Source organism: Lygodium microphyllum, chromosome 23 (assembly GCF_053477565.2).
Source record: "Lygodium microphyllum isolate KBCC chromosome 23, Lygodium_microphyllum_v1.1.10, whole genome shotgun sequence".
Classification (NCBI taxonomy): Eukaryota; Viridiplantae; Streptophyta; class Polypodiopsida; order Schizaeales; family Lygodiaceae; genus Lygodium; species Lygodium microphyllum.
The window spans coordinates 59,871,738-59,887,791 of record NC_141157.1 but is presented as its reverse complement, the minus strand read 5'-3'; positions in this window follow the sequence as shown (position 1 = coordinate 59,887,791).

Below are 16,054 nucleotides of genomic sequence, written 5' to 3'. Positions count from 1 at the left end.
TATTAAGTTCTTTTAGCAACCACTAGAACCAAAAAGGTAGATTATCTACCTCGTAAGGAAATGTTGTAACTAAACTCTCCCTCAATAGTATTGGCTTCCTTCATAGTTATTGAGGAGCTTGTTGAATTTCCATCTAGGTTGGATGTTCTTTCCTCATCCTCCTCCTCTTCTAAATAATTAGAAAAGATTTTTGATCTGTTATATGAAAAAAATACATCCCTAAGGTTACCTTTGTTAGATATGATCAATGCCCCACCCTCATTAGGTGCTACCAATGATCCATGGTGCTCAAAGTTGTAAGGCCCCCATTATGAGGAGAAGCCAAATGTGAGCCCGGACATTGGTTGAGTCCTGACTTGTATATCAAATGAGGTCTATGTGACCGGATGGCAAAGAGGTGACCATTGTGGGTCTAATCTTTGGGTTAGACGGAGTGGTTAAGTTGGTAGCAACTCGAGGCGCATTGCATCGAGTTGCGGGGTAAGGGAGTTAAAAGGGGCCCCTATTTTGGGGTCCGGGGGCCGTAGAAGCGGCCCCTGGCTGGGGGGTCCCAGGGGGGCCAGCGGCCTCCTTGGCGGGGGTCTGAGGGCAGCGCCCCGGCCTGACGGTAAAGAGAATATTCCTTGGAATATTCCCTAGCCAACTAGTGGAGGCTTATATGATAGGTCGATCAGGCCAACCTAACGGCCTTCGCAGGCTGTAAAAGCTAAATCCCTTCACAGCCATCGATCACTCATCTTTCACCTAGTTAGAGTTGTTGTTCTAGCTAGCCTTAAGCTCTTCACCTATCTTCTGTCTAGATCACCATCTAAGCTTCACATAGTGGAAGCACACGGGTGGACAGAGCCATCTTTATATCAGTTGTTTGGAGTTAAAGAATTTACTGATTCTCCTCTTATCTGTTGTGTACTCTCTATCTCTTTCTCAGATTCTGTTCACTGCGCAGTGTAATTTTTTACATGGTATCAGAGCCTAGGGGGCTCTAGAGATCGGAGAGTGTGCAAGAGGCAAAGGCTTCAACAACAAAGAGAAACTATGTCGACTTCCGGAAGCGGTTCTGGCGCATCAGAAAGCGGTGCAGGAGGTGGTGCTCCTGTACCGGCTATTCAAACACTGAGGATTCGTCCACCAACCTTCAGCGAAGGCAAGTTAGATGGTACAAACTACACCTTGTGGAAATTCAAAATTACAACTATCCTTGATTCTTATGAGCTTCTAGAGACTGTGTTGGGGACTGACGCAAAACCACAGCCTACCCCTGGCCTATCAAATCCTAGTGTGATGATTCCTCCGAATGCAGATCTTCTACGAGCTTGGAAACGAAGGAATGTAGATGCATTGTGTGCCTTAGTTACAAGCTGTTCTAATAGTGTTCTGACTTTGATTCAGCATACAACCAAAGCGTCAGAGGCTTGGAATGTACTAAGGAGTTAGTATGAAACACAAAACCAAACAAGGATTTAAAACTTGGAGAATCAACTAGCAGCATAGAAGTTTGTTAAAGGAGAGACGGTTGAAGCATTCATTACTCGGATTAAGAATCTGCACGACCAAATGGCTGGCGCTGGGATACAAAAGACTAGCGAAGAGCTAGCTCGGAGATGTCTTCGGATTTGTCCACAAAAGTTTGATGGACTAGTAACTGCCCTTAATACTCAGATGAGACCTCAAGCTTTGACTTTTGAGGAGTTTTGTGCATTATTAATGGAGGAGGAGTTGAGGCTGAAAGCCCGAGAAGGAAGCAACAATGGAGATGCTGCATTCTTTGCCAATGTAAAAGGCTTAGGTGGTTCCTCCACAAAAAATGATGGTAACAAAAAGAAGAAGGGTGGCAAGAAGAAGTTTCAAGGAGAGTGCTTCTACTGCAAGAAGAAAGGACATGCAATTGCAGATTGCCGTGTCAAGAAGGCAGATGAAAAGAATGGTACCCTTAAAAGTAAAGGGAAAGAGATAGCCAATAGGGTTGAAGTAAAGTTGGAATTATTCATGGCGACCATTGAGGAAGTGTGCTCCTCGGTGCAAGAAGAATCTACCACTGACTCATGGGTGTTGGATAGTGGGGCCTCCCATCACATGACCAACAAGAAAGGTCTATATAGTTCTATGCAACCTCTACAAGAATCCATCACTGTGACGGTTGGAAATGATGCTAAATGCCCTACTGTGGGCACATATACTATTTCTTTTATTGTTGCAAATGGTGAAGTCAAAAAGCTTTCAAATGTGTTGTATGTTCTCGAAATAAGGAGAAATCTGTTATCAGTTGCTGCCATAACTGATCTTGGTCATGAAGTGAGGTTCAAGAAGACAGGTGCAGAAATTCTTGATAGTGCTGGCACAATTGTTGGCAAAGGAGAAAGAAGGAACAACCTGTATGAGCTAACTGCTCTTACAGCCACCGCTGGAGTGGGTACAAGTAAGCTTTGGCATGAAAGGTTTGGACACATCGGATTTGCAGTGTTGAAGGAGATGCAAAAGCAAGGTATGGTTGCTCACCTACCTACAATAACTGAATTGAAGGAACCATGTGAAGTTTGTATGATGGGTAAGCAACAACAAAGAAAGACATTTCCACAAGAAAGCAAGAATAGAGCACAGGCTCCTCTAGAGTTGGTGCATACTGACTTGTGTGGTAAGATGCCTACATAAGCCTTGGGGGGATCTTCTTATTTTATGTTGATTATTGACGACTACAGTATGTGGGTGTACTTCCTTCGTGATAAGACTCAAGCTTTTGATAAGTTTAAAAAATGGCTAAAACTTATTGAGAATGAAACAGGGAAAAGTGTGAAGAAATTTAGAACAGATGGTGGTGGTGAGTTCAACTCAAAGGAGTTTGAAGGCTTTTGCAAGAGCAAAGGGATCAAGCGTCAATTGACAACGCCTCACACACCTCAGTAGAACGGTGTTGTGGAACACAGGAATCACACCATTGTGGAGATGGCAAGATGCATGCTAAAGGGCAAGGGATTGCCTTTTTGGGCTGAAGCTGTTAATAGTGCAGTCTACATTCTAAATCGGAGCTACACAAAGGCTCTCAAGGGAAAAACACCTCATGAGGCTTACACTGGTAAGAAACCATCTGTCTCACATTTCAGAATTTTTGGATGTGAATATTATGCACATGTTCCAGATGAGAAGAGAAACAAGTTAAAACCAAAAAGCAGAAAATGTATCTTCTTGGGTTATAGTGATGATAAGAAGGCTTACAAATTATATGACCAAGAGGCAAAGAAGATCATCGCGAGCCGTGATGTGGTGTTCAAGGAGAAGCTGCATACAGTGGAGGAGGAGAAGACAAGTTCTTCCATTTTATCATCAAGGGAAGAAGTAGCCCACTATGAACCTGTCCCGAGAGTTGTCCCTATCCTTAAGGAAGAGGAAGCATCATCTTCAGATGATGAGGAAAAAGTTCACCAACCTGACATCACCCCACCGGAAAAGCCATTGCCGCACTGGGTGAAGCAGCTCTATGACCACAATAATCCTATGCCTGCATCTGTTAAGGAGAAGGCAGACGGACCAAGGAGGTCTTAGAGAATAGAGGAGCAAAGGAGGGCTTCTGCTCACATAGTCAATATGGCCTTGATGGTTGAGATTATGAGAGAAGTAAAGGAGCCAACTGACTTAGAAGAAGCACTTGCAGATCCATCATGGAAGGCTGTTATACAAGCGGAGTATGACAACATAATGAATAATGACACTTTGGAGCTAGTGGATCGACCAGCAAAGCGGAAGGTTATTGGCACCAAGTGGATCTGGAAGGCAAAGTACAAGGCTGATGGTACCTTAGAAAAGTACAAAGCTAGACTGGTTGCCCAAGGATTTTCACAAGTTGAAGGGTTTGATTTTCAAGAGTCATTTGCCCCAATTGCCAGAATGACCGCTATTTGCATGGTACTTGCAGTGGTTGCCCACAAGAAGTGGCCAGTGTATCAAATGGATGTTAAGTCAGCGTTCTTAAATGGTGACCTCAAGGAGGAGGTGTACATGGCTCAGCCACGAGGGTTTGAGGCCCCCCATTCTGAGAACAAAGTGTGTAAGCTGAAGAAGGCATTGTATGGGCTGAAACAAGCCCCCAGAGCATGGTATCAGCAGATAGATAAGTTTTTTTTAAACCTAAACTTCAAAAGATGTGTCCCAGATGCTAACTTGTATGTTTACAGGGATGGTTAAAAGTCTGTAGTTATTGTCCTATATGTGGACGACCTTCTTATTACAGGTGACTATGAAGATATGATCAACCAAACTCGAAAGGCTTTGAGTTCTGAGTTTGAAATGATAGACTTGGGCGTGCTGCACTATTGTTTGGGGATTGAAGTCTGGCAAGAGCCAGGAAAGATCTTCATCTCTCAGAAAAAATATGCATGGGAGATCTTGAAGGCATTTGGCATGACCGAGTGCAAGGAGATAGCTACACCTATGGAGGTGAATGCAAAGTTATCCATCGAGGATACATCAGCACTAGCAGACATTGGGAGGTATACGAGGTTGGTCGGCAGTCTGATCTACTTGTGTAACACCAGACCAGATATTAGTTTTGCTGTTGGTGTTTTGAGCAGGTTCTCAAACAAACCTCATGAGAGTCATTGGAAGGCTGGGATGCGGGTACTCAAATACTTGAAGGAAACTCTTGACTATGGTATCACATACAGTTTCGAAACTTCTCTTGTGGGGAATTGTGACTCAGATTGGGCAGGAGACAGTGATTCCAAGAAGTCAGTTTCTGTTTATTGTTTCTCTTTGGGTTCAGGAATTTTCTCTTGGATTAGTAAGAAGCAGCCAACAGTGGCATTGTCTTCTACCGAAGCAGAGTACAAGGCAGCTTGTTTTGCTGCATGTAAAGTAGTATGGTTGAGAAGGATTCTATGGCATATGTAAGTGTAGGATGAAGAACCAACTGTGCTGAGATGTGACAATCAGAGTTGCATTGCCATTGCCAAAAATCCAGTGTTTCATGCACGCACCAAACATATAGAGATCCAGTATCACTATGTGCGTGATTTGATGGAGGATGGGATAGTGGAACTGGTCTACTGTCCAACAGAGGAGAATGGAGTAGATATCTTCACCAAAGCACTTACGAAGGATCTACTTCAAGTTCATCTTCAGAGACTCGGCATTGGGCCGAGGAGATAGTTCACCTATGGGTGGACATTGAGGGGGGGTGTTAGATATGATCAATGCCCCACCCTCATTAGGTGCTACCAATGATCCATGGTGCTCAAAGTTGTAAGGCCCCCATTATGAGGAGAAGCCAAATGTAAGCCTGGACATTGGTTGAGTCTTGACTTGTATATCAGACGAGGTCTATATGACCGGATGGCAAAAAGGTGACCGTTGTGGGTCTAAACTTTGGGTTAGATGGATTGGTTAAGTTGGTAGCAACTTGAGGCGCATTGCATCGAGTTGCGGGGTAAGGGAGTTAAAAGGGGCTGGCGGGGGTCCGGGGGACTAGCGCCCCCGGCCCGATGGTAAAGGAAATATTCCTTGGAATATTCTATGGCAGACTAGTGGAGGCTTATATGGTAGGTCGGTCAGGCCAACCTAACAGCCTTCGTAGGCTATAAAAGCTAAACCCCTTCACAGCCATCGATCACTCATCTTTCACCCAGTCAGAGTTGTTGTTCCAACTAGCCTTAAGCTCTTCACCTATCTTCTATCTAGATCACCATCTAAGCTTCACATAGTGGAAGCGCACGGGTGGACAGAGCCATCTTTGTTTTAGTTGTTTGGAGTTAAAGAATTTACTGATTCTCCTCTTATCTGTTGTGTACTCTCTATCTCTTTCTCACATTCTGTTCGCTGCGCCGTGTAATTTTTTACAACCTTCTTCCTTATCTTTACAAAATCTAAGACATGCTTCGAAAAATAAATAATTCAAATCATTGACTTCATGGATTGCATCCTCAGGATATTTATCCTCCAGTGCTAAACCATTAAATAGTCTAGGGTTGTGTCTTCTGAGGTGGATAACCAGTGAGTAACATCACTGTCATGGTCATTATCTAGTCTTTGTGTTTTAAACAACCAAGCATAAGATCTTTCATTATCAGTGCTCTCTACTTCTGAATCATAGAATTCACTACTAGATTTTTCATCCATCTCGCCAGCTACTTCATCTCTTGACTCCCTTAAGAACCCTTTTGTGATAACTTGTATCTTGACCCTATCATTTTGAGGACCAATCACAATTGAATCTTTATGCCAATCCTAAATGCACCTTGCTTGGTATAACCAAGGTCTACCTAGCAACACACAATATAAAGAGATATTTGACAATGAGCAAAGTACTAGGTAATTCACATGAAATTCTAGGTCAACAATTACGGATTTCACATTGTGAAGTAACCCAAAGGAATCACTTTCCTCTAATCAGCCACACGTAAAACTATTTAAGTAGGTTCTAGATTCTTCAACCCTAATTCTTGCATCATTTGTTATGTCATCAAATTGACTGTTAAGCCACCATCTAATTGTACTTCATTCAACAAGTGGCCATTGATAGATATATATAATTGGAGCTCCAGGATCCACAAAAAAACTACTATTTTTACGTCTCGAGTTATTTTTCTTTTGGAAGCATTTGTGGGTACTTTAGAAGTCTCAATCCTTTTCTTTTGAGACCGAACTAATTTATGATAAAGATGCTTTCGATAGGTAGGTGCTATTTCCAGCAATTGCCGAAGGTTAATGGTCAAAGATACTTGTTTTAGCGTAGCCCAAAGATGATAGGTCTTGTTCATGGATTTTGCATGCTCTTTACTTCCTTCCTTAGGAGGTATTAGTCTTTCAGGAAAAGGAGATACCCCCACTTGAATCTTACGACTTGCTAAGGGCACAGGTAGTGATGGATGGCTAGAAGAATGTTGCAAAGAATCTGACTCAAGTAGCTCTATGTTAGGATCTATATCCTTAGATTTATCCTTCATTGCTCCTTTTAGTTCTAGACTCTCTTCCTCCAGACCTTGCTCCTTTTGTTGCTGCTTTTGCGCTCTAGTAACCACACCAATTATGGAGTCAACATTAAAGGTCACCCTACGGGGTAAAAATTTTGACTTAACGTTACTCCCTTGCTCTTTTGTTTCTAATTTAACTAAATTTACAGCAGATGTTGAAGGTTCATTAGATACTTGTTTACCTTTGTCATTAGTTTTTTTTCCTCTCGCTTAGGACAATTCTCTTCATGACGCCCTTCACCACTACACCTCCTACAAAGAGGGGTAAAATCTTGATTTCTACATGCATTCGAAAAATATGTAGCTATATGACCTTCTTGTTGACATTGATACCAAATCACTAGTCCTCTAGGCCTTTGTTGTCCACTTTGCCCCATTGAATTACCAAAATTACCATTGTTTCTCCTAGAAGGAGAGTTTCTTCCTCGTTTCCGTCACTATTGTAATTGTTTTGGGATATCGGGAGTCTACCTTGGGTTGGCAATCCTCTCCGCCTGAAAGGTTGATTAGGTGGTCCAATCTCATAAGTCGTATTATTACGATCTATGTAATTATAATGCATTTGCATTGAACGAGCTTTTTGTTGCTCTTGATCTATCTTATGCCAACTATTTGTATCTAGATGCCTTGTCGTAAGGCAAAAAGTGCAAAACAGAGGATGGTCAAGCATTAGTCTTGAAGGCGTTGGACACTTTGTAGCCACATGGCCATACCCATGACACTTACCACACTAGATATTATATCTAGGTAGGTTTGGAGTTGAGCTGCTTGAGGATTGTTGTGCACTAGAAGACTATGTTGTTATCGAATAAATTTATTTCAAAGGTGCTTACGTTGTACCCATGATTTCCTCCTCCAAATTTCCTAAGGATTTTGCAATAATATCAGCTACTTTCACTTCATTAAGAGGGGATTGAGATTGCAGCATAGAAGGCATTCATGTTTGCATCATATATGTAAAGAATGGGATTAGAGGGTCTTACACGGGGTTAATACAGGGTTAGCACATGCGAATACCTGGTTACGCAGATGGGGTATTTAAGGTGTACAAGGACCTGATTAGGGCACCATTTTGATAAATACAAACTGTGGGAGCTTTCACTCAACCGCCAAGACCCACGGACCGCTTATTGTTTCAAGCGTTCCAAGTGAGCTCTAATGGCTATCTCTCACCTAGCCGACGCGCCGTCGATCCTACGAGTGTAGTGAGCTTACCTTGATGCTTGATCGAGTATCCTCCTCTCTCTTGCACTCCGATAGCTCCACAATTCTCGATGCTAGCTCAAGCATCCTCAAGCCTCTTCCATCTCCAAGCTCCATCCTCCATAGCCGCGCACGCAAGAGAAGAGAAGAGAAGAAGAGGAGAGGAGATGGTGAAGAGCTTCACCCTCTTGATCCCTCACTCCCACACACACTCACTCCCTCACATTCTCACACTCCCTCTCTCAAGAGCACACATAAGCAAGAAGGAGAGAAGAAGAGAGGGAGAAGAAGACTCTTTTTTGCCACACACCAAAGAATGACCTTCTCATTCACTTTTTCAACTTTATATACAAAACCCCAAATCCCTTTTGGGCGGTCATCCCCTTTTTCCCTTTTTTACATGGCCGGCCGTAGCCTAGGCCATTTTTTCCATTTTCCACCACTCTAATTTCATCATATTCCCAACTAATGCGTACAATTTGCACAAGAGCGAGCATGGTGCTCTTTTACAAGGATTCGGGAGCGCTTTCATATTTAATGGTGTGCCCTTTACTCTTTTGTTGCCTCGGGGTGACACAGAGACTTTCTGAGGGTTGTGCCCGAACATTTAAATTTTTCAGGGTCTGGTTATTGGTCAAGGTGCTTTTTTTTGCTTTTATCCTGCACCTTTTTGCTATTTCCTTTTTTCCATTTTTCGCTCCTCTGTGCTGTGGGAAACACGGTAACATTACCCCCCTCCTAGCCAAGTGCCAGTCCCATGGCACTGCAATGGGAAGTAGTGGCTAGTTAGGTCTGCTGCTAGGCGAAACTGGTGGGTGGGTGACACCACTTCCAAGGTGGTTGTGTAAATGAGAGTTGATGGAGTTTAGTGACGACGACCAAGAGAGATTCCGGTGTGCTTTAGGCTCCATGAAGATGCTCGGCATCTTTCACACAGCTGCAGCATCCATTATGTAGCCGGTTGTCCCTTGAGCATCAGAAATGCTTGAAGCAATAAGCAATCCCTTAGGAGGATGGTATTGGAGGGATTTATCCTGGAGAAGCCCCCCCGAACTCTATCTTGACAAAGATATGGTTTGTCTTCGCATTGAAAATCTGTCGTTGATTTGAAGATCTTTGTCTTTGAGTTGAAGGTCTTCAGTAGTGTGTTGAAGATCTTCAACTCTGCATTGAAATTCTTCAGGCTTGTGGAATCAATAAGCGATCCGTAGATCTTGAGGCATTGGGCATGCATCTTTGGAAGATGAGGTTCAAAGATCTATGCCAATGGCATATCTATCTTGACTTGGTTCAATCATGGTAGCCATCAGCAGGCAGATGGTTGGACACCGGCACATGGAAAAAGTCTTGGTCATTAAAGGATGTCGTGGGTGATCCTCTTCAGCGGAGTAGCCAGTTCTTGAAACTCGAACATAACCTGCAAGAAAATTTGTGCACTCCCTAAGGGGTGTGTCTGCCTCTCCGTGTAGTGCGTGGTGGCCATGGCAGTGGAACTGGGAGATGGGTCTATCCTTGGGCAAGCCCTTGGTAATGTCCCCCACTTGAGGACCCAGTTCGTGTGTCGTTGGAGGTGCAGTGCAAGTCTTAGGGTGACAGGTCTGAAAGTCTTGCCCTTGATGTGCCCTAAGTGTGAAGTGGGGAGGGGGCTAGGGAAGGCCCTAGGTGTAGTGATTGTGGTGCATTTCTCTTTTTTTCTTTTTCTCTTATTCTTCTTCTTCTTCTTGCTCTCTTTTTTTTTTTTTTTTTTGAAATGATAACCAGGCCTAATTGTCTTCATCGGAATGAGGAGGGGAAGGGGGTTGGATAGATTTGCTAAAAAACTGGTAACTTTGCATGTAATCTTTCAGATTCATGCGAACATGAAGAGAAGTGGTGGAGAGGAAAGGGTGACTGCACCTAGTAAATTGGTTGTCATTCATATCTTCTAGGAGGGCTAGGCAAAAAGAGGGAAGGAGACTAGCCCTCATCATAAGACGAGCCATGGCGCAATTGTCTATAGCATTAGGGTCAAAGAATATGAGAGGTAGGCCGCGCTCTTGTGGAGTTGGGTTCTGCTTAAGGAGTAGTCTAAGTAACCTAAGATAATTACAGGTTGTTACAAAAGCGGGGTCAGGGCATGAGGAGAAATTCGCAAGAAAGCGCGTCATAGACTCATTTAGGCTTTCGACGGTAAAGAGAAGGGCATGCTCGAAGGATACTACAGTGGAGTTATAAATAATAGGGAAGTCGTACTGCCCATGGAGGGTGGCATCAAAATCCACCCCTACCCTTTGAGGGTATGCCATGTATGTAGGGTTGTTCCGCTTGAATGGCAAGTTGTTACAAAACGCCATCCAGTCGAGCATGCTGATGTCGCATACTCCCCTCCTCCACAGGGGTTGGCTTTTGTAGCCCTGTACACTGTGTGGGACTTCAAAAACTTTATTCTACCAATAGTCAGCTGCTTCTGTGCCCCAAGAGGTCGAGGTATTTTCTTGCTCTTCTAACCATCTTTGCCCCAACCGGCCACCGACCGCGATTACCTCGTCCATCACCTTGAGCGGTAGGACCCTCCGCAGACTGTTGGGTAGGAGGAAACTAAAGGTGAATGGATCCTTTCCTTGTTCCTGTATCTCCCACAACACCAGTTCTGCGTGGAATCTCGCGGGGAGATCATTAGGGAACGGTGGGAGAGGTGCGGATGGTAGCACGGCTGGTTTGGCTCTTAGCTGTTTCCTGGCTTCCTCCGCTAGCTTCTTACATCTTTCCCTAGAGGCGGCTTTTCTTTCTGTAGATGGGTCCTCTTGTGGTGGCTCTTGAGACCGCGGCGAGGGGGGTTGTGGGACTACATCCTCCCTGAATGGGTTCATGTCGATTTCCAGTTCTGCCTCCTCCCCTTGCCGTTCTCCCTGTGCTGCTTTCTCCTCAAATCTGAGGGCGTCGATTTTCTGGGGGGCTAGGCTAGCCAGCAATAGATATTTTCATTGCTCATCTAAGCTCAGCCTAACCTCCGCAAGTAAGGGTAGCATCTACAATCCAACGTATAAGGCTCTTCGTGCCATGCCGAGCTTTCTCTCTGTCACCTCTAATGACTCTCCTTACGCTGCGTGGATGGTGTCCAGGATGGTGTCGAGGAAGGCCTTCTGTTGAGTGTTGAAGGCCACTTGGGCTGCTTCTGCCTTACTCTCTGCGATGATTTTCTCCTTCTCTGTCAGAGCAAGGCGCCGTGCCAGTGTCTTCACCCTCTTTCCATTGTGCGCAGCCCACTCCTCTGCTCTTTTGTTTATCACTTCGAAGCTCTCTCCTTCCTTTGGGGTTAGCATCATGAGTTTCTGCTCATAGTCTTCCAACTCCCTAACCAGCCTTTCTTGCTCTTCTTTTTCAGAGGCTAGTTAATGTGTCAGGCACTCGATCTCCTCTTGTTGCTCCTTTATGCCTTGTTTTCTCTCCTCGTCCCTGGCATTCAGCTCAGCCACAAGCACATCCACCTGAGTAGATTTTGTAGCGAGGTCCTGATATTGCACTATCAGGAGCTTGTGCTCTCTTTGCATTTTGACCAGTTCCTGTGTCTCGTTTTCGAGCTGTTGTCTCCAGTGCTCCTCCCTCTCATCCTTAGCCTTCATTTCTTGTTTGAGATCTGCGATCTCCCTTTGCTACATGGCTATCATTCTTGTTTTATCCAGCTGGAAGGCGGCCACGGATTCCTTCTCGGCTGCCAACTCAGCCACGGTTATCTTGCGTTCCTTCTTAGCTTTCTCCATTTGGGAGAGTAGCTCGACGACGTATTCATCGTAATTAGCCGATGGCGTCATCGTTGTGTGGATGGGCGAGGTTGAGGCTTCTACCTTCTGCCTTTTGAGCTCTTGCCTGGATTCTGCATCCGTAACTGGCCTTTTTTGTCTTGTGGCCGTGGTTTCTGTGCTCTGTCCTTGGCCCATCTCTTTGTTGATGAAGTACTGCATCCACGCCACGAAGTTTGACACGTCGGCACTGGTCGGGATGCTAGGGGTGATGGTGGTGGGTTCAGCGGAAGGGATTGGAGGTGGCACAAACTCCAGCACCTGTGTGCTAGACCCTGGCCCCTCTTCTTTATTCGGGCTCAGGTTTCCCAATTTATCTGCTCAGCTTTGTTGCTCGATGGACCGGTGTGTGGCTTCCGCCAGGTCCTCTTCCTCCTTTCTTCGCAGCTCTTCCTCTTCCTCATCCACCTTTCTCTTCCTTTTCTCCTCCGCTTTTCTCTGCTCTTCCTTCTTTTTCCATTTTTCTTCTTTTTTCTTTCTTTTCTTCTCCTCTGCTTATTGTTTCGATGCCTTCTTTGCTTTCTACAATTCTTCTTTTTCCTTCTCCTCCTGTCTTTTCGTCCTCTCTCTCTCCTTGGCTTCTTTTAGGGACTCTTTCTTTGCCCTTTCCAAGTCTTCTCTTTCCTTCTTTCTGCCTTCGTCATCCTTCTTCTTTCTCTGTGTGGTCTTCTTCTTGGATTTCCTAGTTGTCTCTTGAGAGCGGAATTTTGGTGCCAAGAAGTGCTTAAAAATAGCTCAAAATTATGAATATTAAGGAAAAAATATTCAACGTCGAAGGTGATTGCTCGATCTAGGACGATTTTAAGCGTCAAAGTGATTTAAAGATGCCCGAGCGACACTTGTTGATTTTTCATAATTTTTCAGACTATCGTGCGGGTTGACAAGAGTTACCGGCCAATGTGGAATGCCAAGCCAGACGCCCAGGATTTTTCAGAGCTCAATTCGGAGTCCGGACGGAGAAATGGCCAAGAAACCGGTTAAGATGTGAAGAGGTGGACATTAGAGTGGCCAAAGTGGGCATGACTTTTGGGAGCCCCCAACATTTTATGAAACATCAAAACGTGGAGAGAGAGAGTAAGCAAAAAATGTGGGGAGGGAGATGTCAGGATGCTCCCGATTTTGTGTTCAATCTTGGAGGAGGCAACTTCTTGCCTGTGAGCAATTATGCCAATTGACATTGGGCCTTCAATCCCCTCTGGATGCTGACTCTATCGCCGTGCTTCGCTCCTCCAATAGTGGTCTCTATGAAGAATTCTGATTTCAGCGAGGTTTTAGTGTTCTATCTCGTTAGGCCAAGCGGGCCGATTCAGTTTGGTAGTTAAGTGCTTTATTTCATTAGGCCAAGAGGGCCAGTTGTCTATTTAGTGTAGGTGTGGTTAATGGTTTCTTGTTTGAGTTTTGTGCTAGACAGGTTCGGAAGAAGAGCTTGGAAGGAGCCTTTTTTTGCGTGGAAGCTTATTGTGGCCTATCCAGGTGATATCTTTCCTTTATGAGTACTGTGGTTTTTATGTTATATGTGGTTGTATACTTGTTAAGGGGCCTTTTTTCGTTTCTTATTGGGGACCGACGTCCAAGGCATGAAGTCCCAGGTTTAGGTTCAATATGTTTGAGGGAGGTCTGAGTGGTTGTTGCCTCCTGTAACGACATTGTCAGGCATTAAAAGACCTGTTTTAGAAGGGAGTTCTAGTGACCCTATTCTGCTAGCCTGCTAGGCGGCCGTTCTAGGAGTTCTTGTTAGTTGTGAGGCTGTTAGAGAAACATGCAGAAGAAAAATAATGATGATAAAGGAAAAAAAACCCTGAATATCTTCAAGAAAATAAATAAATACAAAGGTGTGTAAAAAGGGATTCTAACCCCTGCCCAAATAGAAAAGAAAAGAAACAAAAATTTATAAGCAGTTGATCATCGCCTTGCGAAGGCCTGGCAGGTTTCTGGGGACGAGTCAGAGACCCGGGGCTGATGCCTTGTCTTCCTAGGGGTGGCATCTTGCTGAAAAAGAAGAAAATGAAGGAAGGTTGGAGTGAAAATAAAAGTGAGCGTCAGAAAAGGATTAAGTGTCGCCTTGCAAGGGCTTGGTAGGTCCTTGGGTACCGAGACAGGACCTGAGGCCGATTCCCTGTTCTCCTTGGGTCACTACGCTCAGCTCCCTCCTTTTTACATGCCCGAGTATGGAAAATAAAAACCTTAAGAGAAGAAATATGCTAAAAGAAAATACTTCTTGATCAGACTATAGGAGTCCTCGCCTAGTAGGAACTTCTAGTTGTGTTGTCCTTAGTTAGGTAGGCAGTTCAGACCACCACGTAGGGCAACCTCTTTGACAGTTCTTTTTAGTATGGCCGTGTTGGAGCAGTTGGTTAGTGACTAGCTTCGGATTTTCTATCAGATTATGCTAGGCCTACTCCTTGTGAATGTCATGCCTTGGTTTTGTCAGGGGGTAGGGTAAGCACTGTGCTGTGATTTAAGTTTATGTCTATTTTGTATCAGCTTGATGCTTCCTTTGGTTGTTTATGTGCAGATATGTTCGTGGGTTCGACGGACTGAGTCGCCCTATCCTGTGGTCGCCAATGAGAGCGGAATTTTGGTGCCGAGAAGTGCTTAAAAATAGCTAAAAATTATAAATATTAAGAGAAAAATACTCAACGTTGAAGGCGACGGCTCGATCTAGGATGATTTTAAGCATCAAAGTGCTTTAAAGGCTCCCGAGCGACACTTGTTGATTTTTCATAATTTTTCAGACTATCGTGTGGGTTGACAAGAGTTACCGGCCAATGTGGAATGCCAAGCCGGACACCTAGGATTTTTCAGAGCTCAATTTGGAGTCCGGACAGAGAAATGGCCAAGAAACCGGTCAAGATGCGAAGAGGTGGACATTAGAGTGGTCAAAGTGGGCATGAGTTTTGGGAGCCCTCAACATTTTATGAAACATCAAAACGTGGAGAGAGAGTATAAGCAAAAAACGTGGGGAGGGAGATGTCAGGATGCGCCCAATTTTTGTGCCCAATCTTGGAGGAGGCAACTTCCTGCCTGTGAGTAATCATGCCAATTGACATTGGGCCTTCAATCCCCTCTCGATGCTAACTCTATCGCTGTGCTTCGCTTCTCCAATGGTGGTCTCTATGAAGAATTCTTATTTCAGTCTTTCTCTCTTCTCCCTCTCTCTCCCCTAAGGCAGATTCATGTGGTGAAGAAGAAGAAGAAGAATGGATGACAGATGCTTGTCTAATGAAGACCAGATTACTCCGTGGTTCAAGATGAATGAAGATTGCTGGTTGTGGACTGTCATGAGCATTAATGGCTGCTGGAAATCAATCCCAAGATATGGCAAATAAAAACCCGCAACCCGCAAAGAACGGTAATTTCATTTTTACAAAGGAAATTGATGTTTTATGTAATTTGCTTCATGAATATTTGTTCCCATGGGATGATTATGCATTATGATGTTGCTTGCTATGAGTTTGATCAGTTTATGCTAAGAAAATCAGAAAATTATAAGTGTTGTGACTGAAATTAATAGTGTAAAATCCGTAAAACACACGAAATATGGAAAAATTTGGTGTTTTTGAGATATAAATGGAAAATAAAATAAGACACACCAACTAAAATTGTGATTTTACTGCAAATGAACCTAAGGGCCACAAGCCACAACTCATTTTGAATTTTCAGTTATTTAATATTGCGAAAAATGCAAAGAAAAATAGAAAAAATAAAAAAAATAAGAAAAAAAATGGATTTTGAGTGCCGAAAATTAAGGAAAAATAAGAACCATGTTTGTGGATGTATGGGGGATTGGAAGTATGAGGTTTAGCCTCAGTTCAGCTCTACCTTTATGTTTTAGTGAGTGTTTATTATTTTTATATAACAAAAAACATGGAAATAAACCCTAAATCGATCAATAATGCACAACCTAAACGGGTGAGGGGATAGAGTGTATAAAAGGTGTTTAAATGCTGAATGGAATGATGAAAAGCTTACTGGTTTTTTTATGTATACCATTTAGGTTGGTTGATAATTAAAAATTAAGAACCTAGTAGCACAAGGGTTTCTCGGTGCTAGGTTCATGCAACGCCGTATACAAGCGATAGTCGAAATCATTGAAAGAAATATTTTCCACAT